Raw genomic sequence first — 24,744 nt, forward strand, 5'->3', positions numbered from 1 at the left:
TGCTTTAGTTATCTCATATTAAGATTGATTCAATTTCTAAAAATCACTGTTGATATAAAATACATGAAATTCAATTTTTGTCTGAAATGACTTGGTCCTCAAACCTGAGAAATGCATGACTATTAACTATGATTTCTTTATACTCAAAAAATGTATGAATCTGCATTTTTTTGGGGTCCGGTTGTGGGGCCTGAACTATGGGCCTGGGTGCTGTCCCTCAGCTCTTCAGCTCAAGGCTAGAGCTCTACCACTTTAGCCACAGCGCCACTTCTGGCTTTTTAAATTTTGCTTATATGGTGCTGAGGAATCGAACCCAGGGCCTCAGGCATGCAAGGCAAGCACTCTACCACTGAACCATCTTCCCAGCCCTGAATCTGCATTTTTATGTCAAAATTTTAGGGTAAAAAGAAGAGAAAATCATGTAACTGCATTAGATAATAATCAAAGTTAATGACGTTACTTCATTCATCCTGACAGAGCCTATTGATTTTATCTTACATGAGAAATTTGATTAATGATCCCTTTGTTGCTTTTGAATAATAGAGTATTTCAATTTGTCCAAAGATTCTGTCATTTAAACCTTCAAGTTTATATTTTTTCATAAAAATGAAAAGTATTTTTCCAGAGAGCAAGTTCAGATTTAACAACTAAATAAATATCTAAATGTCAATTTATTAAATTGAGCCTCTAGAATTCAAATAATAAATTTATTTAATTCTTAGATATATTATATCTATGCTGAATATAAGTGTCTCAAGCTTGTAATCCTTGCTACTCAGGAAGCTGGGGTCCAAAGCCAGCTTTGGCAAGAAAGTTTGTGAGACAAATCTCAATTAATCACACACACACACACACACACACACACACACACACACACACACACACACACACAGAAATCCAGAAGTGGAGTTGTGGATCAAACGTTAAGACACTATCCTTGAGTGAAAAAAACTAAGGTATAGGACTTGTGTTCAAATCACAAGAATAACACACACCCACATGCACACACATGCACATTATGTCTAAATTCTTATTTTAATTCGAAGAAATAAACAATATCATGAATAGTAATATTTGTTTCATATCCTGCAAATTTTATGAAGTGGTTTTTAGTAAAATTTGCTTTAAGATATAACATAGGTCATAAAAATTAATATTAATCTAGTTAATATTGATAATATAACAAATTGGTATTTTATGTATACATTTAAGAAATATTATGAGTAAAAGAAAGAAAGGAAGAATAGAAGAAAAGAAAGAAAGAAAGAAAAAGAGAGAGAGAAAGAAAGGAGGAAAGAAGGAAAGAAAGAAAGAAAAAAGAAGAGAGCAAAAGAGAGAGGTAGGGATGGAGGGAAGAAAGGAGGAAGGAAAGACAGAAGGAAGAAAGGATGAAAGGAAGGAAGGAGGAAAGGAAGGAAGGAAGAAAGGAAGGAAGGAAGGAAGGGACAAAAACAATACAATTTATAAAATCTGTTATTTACCCCAACATAAACTTCATGTAAGTTAACCATTTTGTAAACGCAAGGTTACAATTGTCACTTTTCTGCATGTTCTCCATGCATGAATGAAACCAACAAAGGAAGGATCAGAAATAACCAGATGAATCTGTTTGCATCTGTTTGTGTAAATATGTACACAAATCTTTTTCTCATTTTCTATACATCATCAAATAACTATTTGCAAACTATTTACATTGTTATAAAAATTCTAAAAATTGATGTAACCAAAGGATGTCAATATATTATATAATGTCAACACTAGTATTTATAATGCTATTAATATTACAGTCTTAATATTATATTAATTATAACAATTTACATTATATGTTTTATCAGAGAAATTAGCATACTCTGATTTTGGTGTCTGTGGGAGTCTTAATAGCAGACAGCAATTAAAATCTAAGGAGATTTGTATTTCTGTAAGCAGTTAACTAATTGGAGATTGTTCAAATACATCAGAAGGGCCTTAGAAAGGCTGAACATGTTTACATGATTACCTATGATGTGATTCAAGAGCCACAAAACAATCATACTTCACTTTGTCATCACTACAATTATTCCCACTGTAAGAAGAATCATTCACATAATTTACACGATATAGGTTTGTCCTTAAGTTATTATTTTCTATGAAATAATATCCAAATGATACACTACACTTAGTTAAAGAAAAAGTTGCATAATGTATTGGACACTGTAACTCCTTCCAATTACATGCATTGAAATTCTATTCCCCTGTCTGGTGACACTAGAATCAGACTTTCAGAGATGACCCTGAAATAATGATCCTGATAAAAGAAGCCCAATATAACTAGTCTGCCATGTGAATGTCCAGCAAATAGATTATAATGAACCAGAAAGTAGACCCCCATAAGACAAAGATTTGCTTTGAATAAGCATTTTTATAATCAATGTTCAAGATTCTAGAGTATGGGTAATATAGTCCTGATGTTTTTAATCCACTTATTTTGAAGTATTTTCTTATAACATCCCAATAGAGAACAAAAAGCAGAATAGTATTGATTTAAATTTCAAATTTTTGAAAAAAACTATTCATAATGTTTTATTATTTCAACTTTATTCTCCAAACCTCCAAGTTACAAATATTATTAAATGGGAATTGAATTGAGGTTCAGCGCTGTATTCAAATATCATAATTAACATTTGGAATATTTTTACTATCTTTAAGTATTTGTACAAAGGAGTTGCCATTCACTGAAACAGTTTATGAATATAGTGTCACCCCTTTCAACATTCTCATCCACCCCTCCCAATCAACCCAGTCTTTACTTATCTCAATATTATGTTCTGTATGGAATTACTTGCCATTTAACAAAACATTTTATGTATACAATTCACCTGGAATTGTGTTACCACTTCAACATCTTCACCCCCATTTCACACTACCCATTGCTTTGTATATTTCAATTCTGGGAAGTATGCAATGGGTTCTTGCCTGTATTCTATCCTTTTCAATTTCCTACCCCTCTCACCTTGCCCCACACTGTCCTCTCTTGTAATACACATTTACTGGTATTATTTTGTTGGGTTTTCATTTAATCTTTGAAAAGAACTATACTATTTTCATTTTCCATGGACTCTGACACTTCAGATAATTCATTTACCTCTTTGCATATCAGCCAGTATGTTTACTTTTACATTTATATACATAAACATATATATATATGTATATATATACACACACACACACACACACACACACACACGCACCTTCTGTCTACCAAATATAAGGAAATTCATACAACCTAATTTTCTCTGGGTCCAGTTAATTTCACTTAATATGATTATTTCTAAGTCTTTCATTTTCCTTAAGAATGGTGCAATAAGGGCTGGGAATGTGTCTTAGTGGTAGAGCGCTTGCCTTGCATGCATGAGGCCCTGGGTTTGATTTTTCAGCACCACATAAGCAAAAAGAAAAAAGCCGGAAGTGCACTGTCGCTCAAGTGGTTGAGCGCTAGCCTTGAGCTGAAGAGCTAAGGGACAGCGCCGGGGTCCCAGAGCTCAGGCCCCACGAATGGACCGTTCCCCTCCAAAAAAAGAATGGTGCAATATTATTCTTTCTGATTGATGAATAAAATTTGATTATGTAGGTATATATACATACATACTTGTAAATAGGGATCAATAAAATTATATATACATATATATAATTCATATACACACACGCACACAATTCTTGATCCCTTTTGCAGTGAGAGACATCTGGGCTGATTCCATATGTTGGCTACAGAAAATAATGCAACAGTGAACATGATTGTGCTGGCACCTTCAGTGTGGTCTTGTTTCTGCTCTATTGGATAAATGCCAATAAGTGGAATTGCTGGATCATAGGGAGCTCTCTATTCAGTTTTGTGAGCAACCTCCATAGTGTTTTCCAAAGTCGTTGAACAAGATTACATTTCCACCAACAATGTAATAGAATTTCCTTTGGACCACTTCCCTATCAATATCTGTAATTGTTCGTTTTTTCATAATGGCATTGTAACAAAGGTGAGAAGAATCTCAGTGTTGTTTGGATTTGCATTTCTTTCATGGAGAGAGATATGTCTATTTGTCATTGTTACTTTTCTTCTAAGAAGTTCTCTTTAAGTCACTATCCCATATATTAATTGGGCTCTTGTTTATTTGAGGGTTTATTTGATCTGTAAATATGGGTTAGTTATGTAAACCCTTGTCTAATGCTTAGTAAGTAAAAATCTTCTTCCATTCTGTTCTCTTTCTATATACCCTGCTAACATTTTCCTTTGCCATGAAAAAACTCTTCAGTATGATGCAACTCTACTCACCCAGAAAAAAAATGATATTACACCATTCATAAGGAAATGGAAAGACTTGGAACAAACCTATATTAAGTGAAGAAAGTCAGACTCAAAGAAATATAGGTTGCCTGATTTCCCTCATTTGTTGTATTAGAATGTGCCTCTAATTATGCAACTTAAAACACTTGGATGGTAAAAGAGAAAACATTTCATTTGGACATGATAAATTACATGGGATTCTAAATATTTATACAGTGAGATCAAAGGATGATGCCCTTTGGAGAGGATCACAAAGGCTCAATAGCTATATGAATATTATCATATAAAATAATGTTCATCAAATTGATCTCCAAGAAATGATAATGAGAGTTTTTTATTATTTTGCTTTTTCCATCTGAATTCAGATGCTGTTTTTTGTTTTAATTTCTGCACCTTTGGTCTTATATGAAAGTTTGGAAAGGGCAAGGGGAAACACAGAAATGGTGGGACAAAGGGTGAACAAATGTAGCAGTGCCACTCAATAGACACTACCTTGTAAATGAATGATACAACTTATGGGGAAGGGAGGTTGAAAGGGAAAAACTGGGAGAACATGAGGGAAGAGGTGACACTGTTGAAAAAGAAATGTGCTCATCATTTGACTTATGTAATTGGATCCCTTCTGTACATCATCTTTACAAATTAAAAATGGACCTCATAAACAGGCCAGAGTAGTTATATTAATTAGATAAAATTTGCTTTAAATTAAAATTTGTATAAAAGTAAAAAGAGACTAAAAAGGACATTCAATATTGATGAAGGAAAGTCTCCATCAGGGGGATATAACAATGCTAAATATCAATGCCCTGAATCCTAGATCTCTCAAATTCATCAGACAAATACTACTTGTCCAAAAAATATGCATACATCCAAATGCATTGTTGGTTGCTTGAACACGTCATTCTTACCTCTGGACAGGCCATCCAGGTCAAAATCTAGCAAAAAAATCAAAACCAAATACCTGGTTTGACTAGCTATACCTAACAGCTCATGGAACGTTCTCCAAAATATATTATATCTTAGATCACAAAGAAAATCTGTGAAAATTCAAAAATAAAAATGAAATTACTCCTTGTATCCTGTCAGACCACAATAAGACCAAATTAGTTCTCAACATCAAAAGGCACCACAAAAAATTCTGAAACTCACAGAGACTGAATAACACATTGCTAAATCATCAGTGAGTCACTGAAGACATATGGAGGGAAGTTCCAACGTTTATGGAATTTAGTGGAAGTGAACAGACAAAATACTACCTCCTCTGGGACACAAGAACACAGGCAATACTCAGGAAAATTTATAGCTTTGACTATGTACTTCAACAAATTAGAACAATATTAAATCAGCACTAATAATGCACCACTAGGTCCTTGAAAAACAGGAACAAGCCAATTCAAAAACTGCTAAATAGAAATCATACAAATTAGATTAAAGAAATAAATGAATTAGAGTCTCAGAAAAAAAATACAATCATAATTGACTTCTAATTACTAGTAGCTCAAAAATTCGCCCAATGAATGTAAATGTAGTTATTTTCAGATATACACTCAACCAGCTCAAACCAGTGAACAAAACACACTCGTAGGATTCTAAGAAACAATATTTTGTTTGCCTTTTTAAAATAAATTTACTCTGTTATTAAGTTGATTTATAGAGGGATTACAATTACATGTGTCAGGTAATGAGTACATTTCCTTCTATGAAATGTCTTCTGTTCCCTCATATTTTCCCATTCCCTCCCTTCTTTCCCCACCCATGTGTTAAATAGTTCACTTTCATCAATGTTCAAGGAACTCCACTGCTTCATTTTTTTCACCCTTTCCCTAAAGCTCTGTGCCCACCCCCACCTTCCTGAAGAGGTAGAATGAATATAAAATGCATAAGGTAAAGAAGACAGAATCATCTCAAACTATAAATAACAACTACATACACTAAACAAAAAATGGAGTCTTCTGTTTCCATACCTCGTAGTTTGTTTCAGGATGTTTATGATGTTACATAAATGTAATTGTTTTTATAATAAGTCAATTCAGGGATTAAGGTGTGATAAACTTATAATTTTCTTTCTATTTAGTAATGCTTTTATTTTACATTAATGTTGTAAATAACACAATTCACATTCTAGTGATATTAGAAGGTTCAGATTTAAAGTTAAATATTCAAAAGATCTAATAGTTCCATTTTGGCAACCAAACTGAAAATCAGGCATGTTTTATCCGCAGAAATGTCATTATTTCATATGCAAAAAGTAATTTTACCTACATTTTCTCTTATATGTTAACATATTAGCTGCTAATCAGAGAGATACAAAAAGATTTTTAATTATGATATGAAAAATGCATCGACATGAATGAATGAAATCAACGAGTAAATGGCCCATAGCGGGGTGGTTCTGTTTTATATTTTCATTATTTTGAATGATCTGATGTTTTTTGTATGTGTGGAATTATGAATGTATTTTATATATGGACAAGAAAGTTTGATTAATAGATCATCTGATACCCAATGTCTGGAACCTAACCTGAGTCAGAGTGGTAAGTATGTGTGTGTGTGTGTGTATGTGAGTGTGTGTGTGTGTGTGTGTGTGTGTGTGTGTGTGTGTGTGTATGTGTGTGGGTGTGGGTGTCTCTCTGTCTGCCTGCAAGTCTGGATTTAGAAGGAAGTATCTTATTTCCCTGAGGATATATACTTAATTCTGTTAGGTATACTCCATTAATGACAGCAGATAAAGTTAATTAACATTTTGTGCCATATATTTATGTTCCTATGATTGCATGAACAAACTAAAAATTATGTTTGGGGTATGAGTTTTGTAAAAGGTCAGCTGAAAGTATAAACATTTGGAGTCTTGAGAAAGATATCAATGCCAATCATTTCAGTGTAGATAAATTTTGACAACACTTGCAGTGATAGGTAATCCTATATCAAAATTCAATATTTATTGATTTTTCCATAGCTACACTATTCTATAAATTTATAGGAAAACAAGTTAAATTATGGAATCATAAAAGTAATGTGATTATTTATTGCAAACAGTTTTACAGTTAGGTCCTGATTGTAAGCGCTAGGATCAACAGAATAAAAAAACACAATATACAACATGGAGTTAGATATTTTATAATGAAGCATATTTTAATGTACTCTACATTGTTAGAAAGACTAGAACGTTGGGTTAGCTTTATAACCTACCAAAATAAGTGATATTGTCAATTTATTAAGCAGAAAGGCTTACTCAGATTTACAAGATTGAATATTTCAGTGTATGTTCCGCTGGTTTTATTGCTTTGGGGGCCAGTGCCAAGAGAATGTCAAGGAGGGGAGTATGTCAAAGAGAAATGTTTTTTAGGTAGAATGATTAAAAGATAAAAGAAGAAAGAAGATGAGAGTCTATTTTCTTATGTGTTTCACTCTGAAGAACTTAATCTCCAGAAGAACTCCACAGTCTGGGAGGAATTGGAATGTCATTTCGCTTAAACACATAGGTCTTCCTGGGGTATTCTAAAATGAAGTGGCAACATCTTCACCAATGATAATAACTTGTCCAGGGGTGGAAGTCACTAGATATTTCTATAAACTCTAATCAGATCTCAGCAGACTAAATATTTTATGGAATTCCTATTAAAATATTTTCTTGCAGACTAACTGGGTCTTCATAATGTGTATCTGTGTGTTTATATGTGTGTGTTTGAATAAACTATTAAAACAATGTGGCAGATAAAAGTATTAGTATGGTCTTTTGTTTTTCTTCTCATACTATGAAAGCCTGTCACAATTCCCAATGAAATCCCATCCAAGATTCAAACATTAATGCTGTCCCCAAATTTCTTTATGTTAACCTAAGTACATCCATCTCATTTCAGATGGCCATGGTATAGGAAAATTTTATGTCTTCTACTTACCTTGTCACCAAGGAAACAACGTACAATATTTCTTTTAAAAAATACCTAGATTGTAGAACATCTTAGCCAGAAAATTGAAGGAGTATACATTATAGGATTTAATTTAAATATTTACTCACATAAATGGATATTCTTTATCCCCAACTCAGAGCCCTTTTAAACTACATAATTGCACAACTCATCTATTACCATCTTCCATGAAGACAGTACTTGCTGTAAACAAACCAGATGTGGCGAACAAATTAACAAGTACACCATTGTTACATGCTGCTGTTCTAAAGCATGGAAGTGAAAGAGCATTTAATGCCTGTGAAGAGCTGGTTCTAAGAATTATGGAAAGTGATTACTTTCCACCATAAATAGAAAAATCCACAGATGTTTCAAGTTGTGTTTTGTTGTTGGCATTTGTGAGATATATTTTGGAAAGCACAATGAATGAAAGCATGCTATTTTGTAAAACTTTGGTGGCTGACACATTTACTGAAATGTTTCAAATGAGAAGACAGACAATAGTGTGGTAAGATGTGGTATGCAGCTTTAAATATAGACAAGCAAAACAAAAATGGGAATTTTTTTCCTTAACAAATGCTTTCTGGTTATATTGTGCTATACACTATACTGTTGAAATAATCATTTCTTTGGAAAAGTAAGGAGAAAACACTGTCACCTGTTGAATTTCTTTTTAAACTGAATCTTAAATGTCAAGGTCAAAGAAATTTAAATGCCTTAAGAAAATATGATCAAGTATTACTTTCATTTTTGATAAAAAAGTTAAGACAAACTGACAGACTGTTAGTCCATTAAGATTTATAAGTTTCCTGCTATATGTTTCCAATTGTTCATCTTTTTTGGGGGGTGATATATATATAGATTTTAGAATTGCAACCTGGTCTTAAACATTCCCCACAAAATTTATGCTGTCATAGAATCAGAGAGTTTTTTTTTTTTGTTGTTGTTGTTTTGTTTTGTTTAATTGGTTGGTCATGGGGCTTGAACTCTGGGCCTCGGCGCTGGTCCTACACTCTTCAGCTCAAGGTGAGCACTCTACTGCTTGAGTCCCAGCGCCACTTCTGGTTTTCTAGTGGCTTATTGGAGATAAGAGTCTCAGTTGTTTAAGGATACAGGTGGACCTGTTGCAACAATGAGAGGTACAAGTTGTCATGTCCAAAACGAGCCTTACAACGTTGGTGTGCAGGGGGAATGGAGGGGGGAAGAGGGGAAGGAGAAGGATTGGGATTGGGGGAGAGGGGGGAGGCTGGGAAGGGATGCGAAGGGTAAACCAAAGGAGCAGGCTGCAATGCTTGGTAAGAAATGTACGCATTATCCTGCCCATGTAATTGTAACCCCTCTGTACAGTATGTTCACAAATAAAATAAAATTAAATTAAAAAAATAAATAAAAAATCAAAAAAAAAAAGTCTCACAGACTTTCCTGCCTGGGCTGTCTTTGAACTGAGATCTCAGCCTCCTGAGTAGCTAGGATTACAAGCATGAGCCTCTGGTGCCCAGCCAGAGAATTTTATTTTATTAAATTAAGACAATAGTAGGCTTATTTTATGCCAACACAAAATATAAACACCAATGACATTTTTCCCTAAAAAAAAAACACTCATAAAAAAATCATGAGATTCAGGGGAAGACGGCAGAGGAGAAGCTGAAGGCTCAACAAGCTCTCCCATAGAAAGCATTATAGTATTCCAGTGAACAGTCTTAGGCTACAGAGTCACACCAAGTGTGTCATCTCAATACAGAGAGTTTGCACAGAGGGAAAATCCAAGCAAGGAAACAGATCTGAACACATGCGGCTAGCCATGGCTGCAGTGTCAGAGTTGGTAGCAGAGACACTCGTATCAGCCATAACTACAGAGAGAATCTGGGACAAAGGCGCCAGATGTGGTGGGCGAGCAGATTCTACCCAACACAAGCAAGAACTGACAAGGAGCAGATATCTTCATCCTGCAGATCACAGATCAGAAACTGCCCAGGAACAAGACTCTGGCATGAGTAGAACCCTGATCTCCTCATTCCTTCTTAGGGAGCAGAGGAGGGAAGGACGCCCCCTACCACTGGACGCCTCCTACCACTGGAGATCTCTGTCTTTGATACTAACAAAGGCCAAGCTGAGCAACTAGCTCCAACTCAGGCCTTGGAAGAAAACAAAAGACTAGTTTAGCAGGTCACAGGAACCTTCCCTGACCTGCCAGGCTCAGTTCCACCCAGGGGAAAGTCAACCAACCCAGACAGAGAAAAATCTGCCCCCTGAAGAGTGACTTTCATCACTGTGTAAACAGAGCCAGAGGCTGCCCCTCCCTACAGCAGCCTAGACAAACAATTAAAACTCAGTAAACATAAACCCTTAGAATGGCTCCAAACTGGGCTCTCTGAGAGTCTCAAGAGCTAGCCCAGCAAGGAAAAGCTACTGATTGCTGAAAGGCCTCAACTCTACCCATAACCTAGTCTCATCACAGCAACTCCAAACTAGAGGAAACTCCCATCTCCCTCTTTTGGGATACTCAAAGCAAATCCACCTCCCACTGAACTAGCCTGGGAGGAGGATCACAAAACAATGGGTTAGGTAAAGCATTTTTCTGCCTGCTCAAACAAAGTGACTTAAGAAAACAATCATGCCAAAGGAAAACCAAACACCACAAGCAGACCAGAGATTCCACCAAGAGACTGGTTATGGACACGGGAGATACACAATGGTCCCATTGCCCCCATCCCCCCCCCAAAAAAAATCAAAGAACTCTTTTTTAAATTTAATTTTATTTTTTATTGTGAGAATACAGTACAGAGGAGTTACAATTACATCGGCAAGATAACGAGTATATTTCTTATCAAGCATTTTTGCCTCCTTGTTGTTTCCCCTTCCCATCCCTTCCCATACTTCTCCCTTCCCCCTGTCCGGTCCTCCCCCACCCCCCACCAAAGTTGTTAAGTTAGTTTTTCGACATAATGAATTGTACATCTTATTGTTGCAATCAAAGAACCCTTATTTGAACCTTTTTAAAAATTTTTATTTTTTAAAATTGTTTTCTATTAATCTTATTTTCCTCCCATAATGTTTATTTTAGGTGCGTACATGTGTGTGTGTGTGTGTGTGTGTGTGTGCTTTTTTATCTCCTCTGAATTTTGGGTCCTTTTTAAGTATTCTTTTCATTTTTTTCTGTTTCTTTTTTGCGTGACTAAATTGCTGTTTGGCTCATTCCCAGATATATACCCGTCGTCGATTATTAGACCTTATACCCCATTGTGTACACATTTAATCCAGAAATTTATTACTCAATTCACAATCTCTTAGGCTTAAATTTTTAATAGCAGTATTATCTCTTTATATGTATATAATTTTCAAGTAACTAATTTTTTTTTTTTTTTTGGGTCCGGTCTTGGGCCTGAACTCTGGGTCTGGGTGCTGTCCCTCAGCTCTTCAGCTCAAGGCTAGTGCTCTACCACTTGAGCCACAGTGCCGCTTCCGGCTTTATTCTTATGTGGTGCTGAGGAATCGAACCCAAGTCCTCGAGCATGCAAGGCAAGTGCTCTACCACTGAGCCACCTTCCCAGCCGCTAAGTAACTAATTTTAAGAATTTTTATTTTTTAGTTTTCATTTCTCCTTACAATCTATCCCTTCTTCTCATCTTATCCTTTTCTTCTCTCAATATCATTTGTTTAAACTTACATAATTTTTAAGTCTTTCACTACTTAAATTTAAATTTTGTTTTTTCCATTTTTTCTTGTTCTTTTTTTTGTAATCTCTCTCCTATCATTCTATCCAAACCATTCCCCTCTCTAAGATTAGGACTTGGTTAAATACCACATTTTCTCGATTCATCCATCTACTGAGAGGCATCTGGGTTGATTCCATATCTTAGCTATGGTAAATAAAGTTGCAATATATATAGTTGTGTTGGTAGCATTAGTATGGTCTTGTTTGTGATCATTTGGGTAAATGCTCAAAAAGTAGATTGCTGGGTCATAGGGAAGTTCTAGGTGGAATCTTTTGAGGAACCTCCATACTCCTCCAAAGTGATTGAACAAGTTTCACTCCCACCAACAATGCAGTAAGGTTCCCTTCTGGCCACATCCCCTCAACGATCTGTTGTTATTAGAGTTCTCGATTATAGCCATTCTAAATGGGGTGAGATGGTATCTCAATGTTGTTTTGATTTGCTTTTCTTTTATGGATTGGGAGGTTGAGCAATTCTTCATGTGTCTATTGGCCTTCCTTCTTTCCTTTTCAGAGAAGTTTCTCTTGAAGTCTTTAGTCCACTTATTTACTGGGAAGTTGTTTCTTTTAGGATTTGTTGTTGGGGGATTTAATGTTTTGAGTTCCACATATATTTTAGATATGAGACCCTTGTCTATTGTATGGCTAGCGAAGATCTTCTCCCAATCCATGGGCATTCTATTGATCTTGCTAGCTATGTCCTGTGGAGCACATGGGCAGCAAAGATGGTGCTGGGAGGGGGTTGAGTGGGCAGACCCCAATTGATCTTCTGATCAGTGCCTAACCAGCCCGTGAAGGCTCAGGTGAATGATAGGGTGTGACCTTGACAGTGATTGGTTCTTCTTCCTCCCTTACCATACCACCCACCCTTGTTGTCTTTAAAAGGGGCTGCTCTCTGTTAATAAACGAGTTTTTCTACCTGCTGGATTTGGCTCCCCACTGTGTCTGATTGTCTCCTGGGCTGAGGGAGGCTAGGGAACGGGCGTGCACCGCACTTACCTTTCCTCGGACCCCGTCCGTCTTTTGTGGGACGGACGAAGACCCAACATCTGGCGCCCAACGTGGGGCACGAAAGGAAAAGATACCGGCCGAGGCTAAGCGGTCTCTAGGGGTAAGTGAAACCCTAAATATGGGTAATGCTATATCACAGAAGAAGGAGGAGGAGGCAACATTAGGCCTAGAAGGAGTACAGGAGGACTTGGGAAGTAAAAAGGAAAAGGAAAAGGTCAAATTCAACCGGGAACGCACTATCTGTGCATGCAGGGGCGGAGGCAGCTACTCAGGTGCCCCGGACGGTCCTAGGCCCCCTTCCTATTCCCCTGATTGGACGGGAGGTACGGCGCCCTACGAGACCTGCGAGAGGGACTTGCAAAACCCAGACCCCTACCACATGGAGGGACAAAGGGCTGAGGAAGTAACCTACTCGGAGACCTCCTCTGTAAAGGAAGGGCCACCCAAGAGCCCTGGAAAGGAAGGGCCACCCTTGAGCCCAGACTCTCGGGCACAGGATTTGCTTCCCCAAGTGTATCCGGTCAATGTGGCATCAGGGGCTAACAGGCCCTTGGAATGGTATCCATGGGAAGCTAAGGATCTTAAAGAGCTCCGCAAGGCGGTGGCGGAGGATGGCCCAAACTCTCCCTGGGCCCAGACCACTAGTTCTCAGTTTATTAAATGGTGTGCTTTCTTTAAGGAGGAATGCAGAGTGGGAGCGGAGAGTAACCGGCAGGCTCAACCAGCAAAACCTATTACTTATGCCATGCTAGCAGGGAAGGGGGAAGGGTACTCCACCGGCATCCAACAGGCCGCAATACCTGGCCCATACTGTGACCAGGTGAGGCAGGCAGGACTTGCCGCGTGGTACAAACTAGATGATGGGTCAACTGAGTCCTCCATGGCAGAAGTGAGACAAAAACTGGGTAAGCCTCTACCTGATTTCATAGACTGAGTCCAACAGAGCGTTCACCGCAAGCAGCTGACAGGGAACCTCCGAGATCAGTTTGTAAAGCTGCTGGTCTGGGAAGGGATGAATGCAGACCACCGCATGGCCTGCACGGGATTGAGAGAGAGTTCCCTGAGCAGATGGGTGGTGGCCAGACAGGATGTGGGAACGCAACAGCATCAGTCCCAATCACTAGCTTTAGCTTTACAGGCTCAGGCATCTACAATGACTGAGGCCATTACTCAGGCGCTGGCAGCCCAGGGCCAAGGAACCCCAAGGCCATCGGGGAGAGGGACTTGTTTTAAATGGGGGCAGGAGGGGCACTTTAAGAGGGATTGTTTACAACAATCCCCTGCCAACTGGCCCATGGGCAAACCGCCCCCTATACCCTGCCCCAGGGGCAGGGAGGGATACAAGTTTGATTTAGATGGGAAGTCTTTAAATTTGGGGAGGGGCATCCTCTAGCCCCTTTAACTCAAGAAGGAACCCCCTCTGCTGTGAGGCCCAGGCAGCCTTGTGGCAGGGCGACCCAGGTCCATTGGACCGTCCCCCTGGTGGACGGACTCCGCCTTAAAATGAGTATTCTCATAGGCAGAAAGAGGTTTCACTGCTTAATTGACACCGGGGCAGACCAAACCATACTCAGGGAGGAGGAAGTGCCCTTGGACTGGAAGCTTACACCTGGGCCCCCGATATTGGGGGTAGGGAGCAACTCCATTACCAAAGAAACGGTTGCCCTTATGACATGGACTAGCCCAGATGGAGAACAGGGAAGGATACGCCCTTTAGTGGCAAAGAACCTCACTGCCAATTTACTAGGGCAAGATATGCTAAGACAAATGGATGCCGTGGTCACTACAGACCATCGAGCATCATATGATGATATCCTGGATGGGGAAAAAGCACAAAGGCTTAAACAGGATCTAGAGGGAGTTAAGGAAGGGGATTTTTTTAACTTTCATAATTACAGAGAAGAACATAGGGGACCCGCTCGGGTGCACCCCCAATCCTAAAGGCCACTGTCCCCCAAGTACCTCCCATTAGGTGGAAGCCAGAAAGCCCAATCTGGGTGGAGCAGTGGCCATTGACCAAACCTAAACTTGAAGCCCTCCACCTTCTGGTGGAGGAACAGATAAGCCTCAGGCATATCTGCCCTTCTATAAGTCCTTGGAACACACCCGTATTTGTTATTCAAAAAGCCTCTGGGGCTTGGCCGATGCTCTAAGATCTACAGAAGGTAAATGAAAGAATGGAGCTAGTAGGAACGCCCCTAAGAGGCATGCCCTGGACTCCTGCTATATCTTCAGAATATACTTTGGTTGTGATTGATATTAAAGATTGTTTTTTTTTTATCCTCTGCATCCAGATGACTGCGAGAAGTTTGCTTTCTCTATACCTTCTCTTAATTTCTCCCAGCCTGATCGGAGGTTTGAATGGACGGTACTGCCACAGGGTATGGCCAATATCCCTGCCTTCTCCCAACAATACTTGGCCACACTTTTAGGGCCTGTGCTGGGTTCAGATACCTCCCTTGCCTATGCCTACATGGATGATATAATTCTGGGGCACCGAGACCCAAGCTGCCTGGAGGGCCTTCTGGCCCAGGTTCTCGACATACTAAAAAAAGGGGGGTTTTACCATAGCCCTTAATAAAATTCAAAAGGTAGCTCCTTTTAAGGTGCTCTGGACCCACCTTACCTTGACTCAGGCCAGCCCCCTTAAGCCTTTGCTGGATATTCCAGCCTCTCTAACCTTAACCCAACTTCAGAGTCTTTTAGGGGAAATCAATTGGCTGTTGCCATGGGTTTCTGTCCCTACAATTACAATATAAGGAAATGCTGGCCATTATGGCCCTTCAGGACATTAAAAACCCCTTTAATTTGTATTCTGGTAGCCTATAAAACAAAAAAGGGGGAGTTAGCCCCCATATACAGTTACAGATAGCTTTGTTTTTAAATTTTTCAAAAGGGGCAACTGAATCCAGATTTCAGAAGCACTGGGGACAACTAAACCCTAAGCCCCAAGTGAAAGTCAGGTGGAAGGACCCCCTGACACAACAATGGAGAGGACCTGACCCCCTAGTTACTATGGGCAGGGGATTTGGATGCGTTTTCCCCATAGGGGAGTCTGCTCCCATTTGGATCCCTACCAGGAACCTTAAGTTTTTACCCATTTCCTCTATACAGGAGGATGCCCAAGAATAAGCTAACCAACAACAACAACAACAAAAAGCATGGCGAGGCTTGTGTTTTAAAGACAAAAGCCAGAAAGACAATTATTAACCATCCCCAAGGGCAACCAGCCCTTGAGAAGCTCTTGTGTTCTCTAACAATTGCAGATGGTGACACTCCAGCTGTTGGCTGTCCTGACTCTCCGAATCCTGTGAACTGCCCTACGGAACCTGCATCAACCTCAACGGGTGACCTGGGCAGTGATCAATGCTGGCAATGCAGAAATCGTCAGGAGCACCACAAGAGAAGCTGTCCCTTTGAGCTGGTGGCCTGACCTTCATTTTGATCACCACCCTATGGACTGTTTAATATTTTTGTAGGAGTTAATTATTTTAATGTTACCTGCTTTAATTGTTCTTTTACTAATTGCTTGTATAGCAGCATTGAATCCATACTTAATTGTTAAACAACCACCTTTTGTTATGCTTCCAGCTTAGATTTTGTCCAACCCCACCTCTGGACTCTGAAGTGGCAAATACTGCTATCCCATCCTTCACTAAGGTTAAAGGACTAGTAGTGACATTTCCTGGCCTGGGAATGCTTTTGCTGATGGTTTTTCTATGCCTTCCTTGCATTATACGTGCACTGCAAAACTCTTATGAGCTTAGCCAGCCAGTTATCAAGCTCCAAATGAATGAATTTCCCCCACGAGAGGAATCGCAGCCAGAGACGGGTAAGAGGGGGTGTCAGTCTGACCAACCTAAGACAGGGCCTTCAGCTTCGTTCTGAAGAAGTTCCCGATGACGGGTAAGGCAGACAAGGCGATCCACCCAACCTAAGACAGGCGGGTTCACTTCTTTAAGCAAGGGGGGGGGGGGGGAGATGATGTTGGGAGCAATTGGGAGCTGACAGTAAAGCTCAAAGGTCATCTTGACTCCTGTGCTAGCTTAAAGGCACGTACAAAGAACTGGCTTACTTAAAAGACACCAGGTGCCCAGGAATTACTTGAACTGCTTCGGACATTTCTAACTGTGGTGGGACTGATGTTTATTACTGTGCTAGGTGGGTCTGCCATTAAAACAAAAAAAAAAGGGGGAATCTGTGGAGCACATGGGCAGCAAAGATGGCGCTGGGAGGGGGTTGAGTGGGCAGACCCCAATTGATCTTCTGATCAGTGCCTAACCAGCCCGTGAAGGCTCAGGTGAATGATAGGGTGTGACCTTGACAGTGATTGATTCTTCTTCCTCCCTTACCATACCACCCACCCTTGTTGTCTTTAAAAGGGGCTGCTCTCTGTTAATAAACGAGTTTTTCTACCTGCTGGATTTGGCTCCCCGCTATGTCTGATTGTCTCCTGGGCTGAGGGAGGCTAAGGAACGGGCGAGCACCGCACTTACCTTTCCTCGGACCCCGTCCGTCTTTTGTGGGACGGACCAAGACCCAACAATGTCCTTTGCCATGCAGAAGCTCTGCAATTTCATACAATCCCATTTATCCAACCTTTCTTTGATTTGTTGTGTTTCTGGGTCTCTATTAAGAAAATTTCCGCCTCTACACAGGAGAACTATGGTATGTCCTACTCCATCCTGTAATGTATTCAGGGTGTCTGCTTTGACTCCGAGGTCTTTGATACATTTGGAGTTGATTCGGTACAGAATGATATATAAGGATATGGCTTTAGTTTTCTATGAGTGATTAACCAATTTTGCCAGCATTTTTACTGAAGAGGCTCTCTTTCTTCCATTCTATTTTTTATCTCCTTTATCAAAGATTCAGTGCCTATTGGTCTGTAGGCTCATTTCTGGATTTTCAATTCTATTCAATTGGTCCTGAGGTCTGTTCTTGTGCCAGTACCAAGCTGTTTTGTTTGCTAAGGCTTGGTAGTAGAGTTTGAAATTTGGTATTGATATTACTCCAGCACTGTTCTTTCTGTTAAGGATTGCTTATGCTACTCATTGCCTTTTATCATTCCATATGACTTTTTGGATTGCCTCTTCTATTTCCTTGAAGAATGAGATTGAAATATTGATAGGTATTGCATTGAATTTGTAGATAGCCTTGGAAAATATTGCCATTTTCACGATCTTAATCCTTCCAATCCAGGATCAAGGGATTTTATTCACTTTCTACGTTCTGTTTTGATTTCCTTTTTTAGGTTTTTAAAGTTTTCATCATGGAGATCCTTTACTTCTTTGGTTAAGTTAATTCTTTGGTATTCTATTTTTTGGGGGGTTATTAAGAATGGAGTTGCTTTTCTGATTGCAGCCACGCTTTTCTAATTGTTGGCATACAGAAAAGCCACTGATTGTTGAGGGTTAATTTTATACCCTGATACATTGCCATAGTTTTGAATCAGCATGAGTAATTTGGGAGTGGAATCCATGGGATTCTTTAAATATAAGATCATGTCATCTGCAAAGAGGGAGAGTTTTACTTCATCTTTCCCTGTTTGGATCCCTTTTATGTTTTCATCTTTTCTTACTGCTGTAGCTAGGCATGTTAATAGTAAATTGAAGAGAAGTGGAGAGAGTGGACGTCCTTGTCTCGTTGCTGAGTTATGAGGAAATGTCTTTACTTTTTGACCATTAAGTATAATGCTGGCTGCAGGTTTGTCATATACAGTCTTTATTTTATTGTTAATGTTCCCTGGATTCCTAGTTTATCAAGAAACTTCATCATAAAGTGGTGTTAATTAATTGATTTGTGTATATTGAACCAGCATTGCATCCCTGAATTGAATCCTGTTTGATCATGGTATGTAATTTTTGGATGAATTGTTGAATTGTTTGGCCAAAATTTTGTTGAGATGTTTGGCATAAATGTTCATCAAAGTAATGGATGTATCATTCTCTTTCGTTGATGAGTTCCTGCCTGGTATTGGGATGAAGGTTATGATGGCTTCACAGATTTAGTTTGGTCGTGAACTTTCTCTTTCAATTTCCTTGAAGAGTTGGAGGAGTATTGATATGAGCTCTGCTTTGCAAGCCTTGTAGAATTCCGCTGTAAATCCATGTGGTCCTGGGCTTTTCTTAGACAGGAGATCTCTTACTGCTTTTTCTATTTCAATGCTTGATATGGGCCTGTTAAGATGGTTTAACTCATTTGCTCATTTTCAGTTGTTTTTGAATCTGCTCACCCACTGTGTCTGGTGCCTCTGTGCTGGAGCCTCTCTGTTGTAGGTATGGTGGGGTGGCTATGACTGTCACCAAAGCTGCCTCAGCCATGGCTACAGCAACGGCACAGATGTGTTTCCTTCCCTGGATTTTCCCTCTCTAGCCAAACTCTGTACTGTGATGGCACACTTGGTGTGATACTCTAGCCTAGTACTGTTCGCTGGGACACTAAAACTGCTTTCTATGCGAGAGATTGTTTAGCCTACACCTTCTCCTTCACCATCTTCCCCACTTCTCATAAATATTTTCTTATTACAGGATTATTCTAGATTAGCTATTCTATGATTGATAATGGCCAAGATTGACAGAAAGATGAAGGAAAATTGTCTACACTTCCATGAGGTTCTGACTTCTGTTTCACAAAATGTTATAAAAGCTCTCCATGAGAAATCCAGCAGCTGCATTTCTAAATAGTCTTTGTGTGCTTACACTTTCTGATAATGTTTCAATTCAAGTACTTCTCCTTAGAGTCCCATACCATTCAATGATGCTATATTAGATCTTTGTTACATCTTGAAGACAGCTCTTGGTGATTAAATTTGTGCTTTTCAAATTAGCTCTCGCAATTCCATCCGCAAAATGCAGACAAAAATTATCTGAAATAAATTTGTATCTGTTGATATTGAATATATTTTATTTGCCATTACAAACATAGAATGTAGTAAAAATTTTCACAGAAATTACACTGCACTAGGTTGTGGGCAGATTCTAATGAAAATAATATACTGTGTTTATGTAGAGAATTTGAGCTTCCAAAATTTTAGTATGCCTGTGCTCCTAAAACCAATACCTTAATTATATTGAGTGACAAATACAACTTGCTATAAGTACAGTTTTCCTTGTATGTTTTTAATATATATTTTATTGTAAAGATACTGTACAGAGAGGTTACAGTTACATAAATAAGGTAATGAGTACATTTTTATTGAGCATTTTTACAACCTCCTTTTTTTTTCCCCTACTATTCCTTACCTTCACACATTCCCAACACCTCCGTCCATCCCCCTCTAATAGTATCTTGCAAATCTCATTGTTACAATGGGTTAACCTGTATCCTTTCCTTGTGTCTTAAATGAAGAAATGCTGGCTTGCTTCATGCTGATTCTACTTGTGTAGACACACTTAAAAACACTTTGCATGTCCAAAAGCACATAAATGAAATGCACATCATCTTTTGTCAGTTGGTATAATTGTGTTCTATACATTTATTGACAGGATACAAATTATTCTCAAATTTTAATACATAAAAAACTTTCTTTTTTTCTCATTTTCTGGCCAGGACATCGGCACAACCTAAGTCAGCATTTTTCACTTTAGACTTTTCATATGTGTTAGTTAAATTTTGACCTGTGCTCCAGTCTTCTGGGGCGTCACTCATCTGCTTAGGAATTGATGCTGGCTGTTGGAAAAGAGCCCAAGTAAGGATGCCATTTAAAGCCTTATAACTTTATTCTTAACAAGGATATTGTCCTACTAATTTGGCTGTTGAGAGTGTCTACAAGAGCAAGCATTCCATGGGGAGCAGGGAGATACCATATGACCTATACTTTTTGAGATTTCCGAGTGACTTGCTATCACTTGCACTGCATTTTTTCAAGTCGAATATCTCTAAACCTACCAGTTGGAAGATATAAGAGGAGTGGTAAAAGAACTCTTAGAGACAAATACATCTTCAACACATTTGTTTCCAAGCATTCTGTCTAAGGCATATTCAACAATTAGTGAAACTTGTGTTGGCTATATATGTCTTTTTCCATTTGTGCATGTGTACATATGTGTACGTATGTGTGTATTTGTGTGTAGAGTAACATTCATGTTTACATATATGGGCCGATATACACATATATACATATATAAATAAATATACATATATAAATATATGTGTATATATATCAGATGTTCAGTGATTTAATCTAGAGTTCCCAGCACATTGTCCTTATCACAAAGTGTACATGATAAACTGCTGCTCTAAGTATCTGTGCTATATGAGGGGTATCCTTTGTACTCACTTCCCCCATTACCTTGTTTTTCATCCCTGTGAACAACTTCAGCCTACTTTCCATAGGATAGCTTTGTTTTTGTTACTTACTGATATTAAAAGAAAAAGGTTGTTCGTAAAAGAAAAAGAATTTTTAGGTCCCAGGCTAAAAGAATCTTAATAGTCTCAATGATTCGTATGAGATAAAATTTATAATAGTACTAAATGTGAAAAGGAATTCCTAGATCTGTTGTTTTGCCATTTAGAATGGCAAAGAATAATTTCACATCACTGTTATAACTCTTAAAGAATGCAAGGGTAACTGATGGTCCCTATCATGTTCCCACAAAACCAGTGGACCCTGAAGGATAATAGTTCATCAGCAGAAATTCTAAGTAGCAGACATGGAGCATGAAAGAGAAAGATCGGAAATGAGAGAGAGTGAAAGAGAGAGAAAAATATCATAATACTTAAAGTGCATAACAGATAAACAAGAGGTGTATGAGAATATTCATATTGCTATCTTGAGACTCTACATATGCATTTCAAGGTATTTGATGTATGATATCTCATCAACATAAAATATAAAGTAATTTTAATAAAAAATAAAAATGCCTCAGAAGAAATTATAAATGCAAAAACATTCTTCACAGAAGCAAACTCTCAGAAATATTCCTTGACTTTGAAAAAGATAAATTAAATTTAGAAGTATGACAATTCACAAAAATATAAAAATGTGTTCACATATTTCATTATAATACCCAAAGCAGAAAGCAAATATTGTTCAGATGATTTTTTAAATCACAGTTTCTCAGGTGCTGGGAAGGTGGCTCCGTGGTAGAGTGCTTGCCTTGCATGCATGAGGTCCTGGATTACATTCCTCAGCATGACATAAGCAGAGAAAGATGAAAGTGGTGCTGTGTATCAAGTGATAGCGCTAACCTTGAACTGAAGAGCTGAGGGACAGTACCCAAGACCCAGAGTTCAAGCCCCACAACCAACAAAACCAAAGCAAAACAAAAAACAAAAAACAAAACACTGTTTCTCAATTTTGTAGCCTCAATTCTGTAATACCACTACTTCAGCTTAGGGTTAAGATTTTTAGGCGTGGGCATTTATCAACACTCCTGATTCAGACTCTACTTGATAAAATTTTTAATCAATATTTTGTTTTTAGTTTTGCTCTTTGTACTTTCACATCCACCTATGAAAAATGGTATGGGCATCCCAATAATATTCTCAAAGTACCTCTTCATCACGACTCACAAAAATTTGTATTATATTACAAGGAAAAAATGCTATAAATAAAGAAAACAATAATTAAATATTAATGATTACTAAAATTAAAAAAACAATTACCAGGGTTTTCAGTATTTGAATGTACATAGTAGATTTTACTATTTTCTCATATTCTTGTACATTTAAAACTGGATAAAGCTATGAGTAGCCTTTAAATTTACCCACTAAGATTACTATTTATAGTTCATTTCACCATTTGTAAGTGGCTTATATCATTATTTGTTCATCATAAACATATAACGTAAGGGAGCCCTAAAGATTTAACTGTGTACTTAAAATCTTAGCTCTTCACTCTGCTTCTTTACACAGTCTTTGCAACTTCTCATTAGTAAAGTTTCTATAAACTCTGAAATGAACATACTTACTAGTACATGCTAGCAGAAAAATTATATACTTCTTTGAAAAATTTTATGACCTGCCAAACAGCCTTAATTTTGCCATATATAAGCAAATCCCAAAATGAAACATTTAGAACATTAAAACTTTTAACAAACCTTAACAATTGCTGCAATGAACATTATGACAGATGCCTTGTGTAGAATAATTGAATTCCTCTTCCTACACACCTCATGAACAACAAATATCTGGAATTATTTTGTTTTTGGCATGTCAATCTTGACTTTATTCTTAAATGTGTGCTAATGTAAGAAATACATGGTTCTAAAATTTCACAATTCTTTTTAACTTACTTTTTGTTGAATTGTCTAGTTTAAGAAAATCAATTACACTTTATATATAAAAAATGTTCTGTGCTCAATTTGGCTGCACATACACTAAAATTGGAAAACACGGAGAAGATTAGCATGGTCCCTGAACAAGGATGACACGCAACTTAGTGAATCGTACCATATTTTTACAACAACAGATCCTGGAAGGGATGTGGCCAGAAGGGAAGCCTACTGCATTCTTGGTGTGAGTGTACACTTGTACATCCACTTTGGAAAGCAGTTTGGAGGTTCCTCAAAAGACTCCACATAGAGCTCCCCTATTACACAGCAATCCCACTTTTGGGCATTCATCCAAATGATCACAAACAAGTCCATACTAAAACAACCAACACAACAATGTTTATTCTAGCATTATTTGCCATAGCTAAGATATGGAACCAACCCTGATGCCTCTCAGTAGAAGAATGGATCAAGAGAACGTTCTTTGTGTGTGTGTGTGTGTATGTGTGTGTGTGTGAGTGTGTGTGTGTGAATGTACACTTTCACAACCACTTTGGAAAGCAGTCTGGTGAGTCCTCAGAAAGCTAATTATTGACGTTCCTTATGGCCCACTCATACCACTTCTAGGCATCTATCCTGAACAAAAGTTACCAATATTCAAGGACACATGCACCTCCATGTTTATCACAGCACTGTTCACAATAGCCAGGATATGAAAACAACCCATATGTCCCACCAGAGATGAATGGATCCAAAAACTATGGTAACTATACACAACGGAATATTTTCCAGTCAAGAGAAAGGACAAAATAATGGCATTAGCAGGGAAATCAATCAAGCTACAGGAAATCATGTTGAGTGAGCTAAGCCAAAAGCAAAGAGACAAACAGCACATGGTCTCCGTAATAAGTGGATGTTAAATCCAAAATGTAAGGTGATATGACAAAATTAACACTTAAGAAACCAAGAACTTCCACTCATCTGATTGAATCACTACTAAATAACCCCATTCTGCTAACCATATGTGCACACTGAAGTGAAACCAGGAAGACGACACAGAACTAGAGGGAATCAGGGAAAAACATACAACAGTTAGATCCATCAGCTGCACTGGACATTGACCAAAATGAACTAAGCAACTCAATGTCACTGAAGGGAAGGAGGGAACAAGTGGGAAAGAGGGAACAGCTGACACTATGCAAAACAAAAGAAATATACATATTTCAAAACAAAAGAAGTATACATATGGAAGAAATAACAATTGCAAAGCTCATAGAACTCATAAATGTTGTAGACCATTGTAGACAATTTGCTCCATCAAAGTTAGAATGTGTTTGTGACTTTAACTAAGCATCACTATCCCACAATATTGTGAAATTTGGGAAATTATGTAACCACTTAATCACAATAAAAACATGTGAAAAAATGATGAAGGTGGAAAACTAAGTTGCTCTAAAAAACAAAAAAAGGAAAATGTTCTGTGTGTATATGTGTACATACACACACACACATATATATATTACATGTATATACATATATATGTATATATATTTATTCTATGCCTCCATCAGAAAGAAT

The 24,744-nt window shown here is 38.1% G+C and overlaps 1 non-coding gene across 1 annotated transcript; it reads left to right on the forward strand.

The window, feature by feature from the left end:
- The first annotated feature begins 23,247 nt into the window (after window positions 1–23,247).
- LOC122101425 lies at window positions 23,248–23,353 on the forward strand. The gene has a single exon (XR_006146375.1). It is a non-coding gene; the product is annotated as a U6 spliceosomal RNA (small nuclear RNA).
- The last annotated feature ends 1,391 nt before the right edge of the window (window positions 23,354–24,744 follow it).

The sequence above is a fragment of the Dipodomys spectabilis genome, unplaced genomic scaffold, assembly GCF_019054845.1.
Source record: "Dipodomys spectabilis isolate Male_0828 unplaced genomic scaffold, ASM1905484v1 ptg000661l, whole genome shotgun sequence".
In the NCBI taxonomy this organism is placed as follows: Eukaryota; Metazoa; Chordata; class Mammalia; order Rodentia; family Heteromyidae; genus Dipodomys; species Dipodomys spectabilis.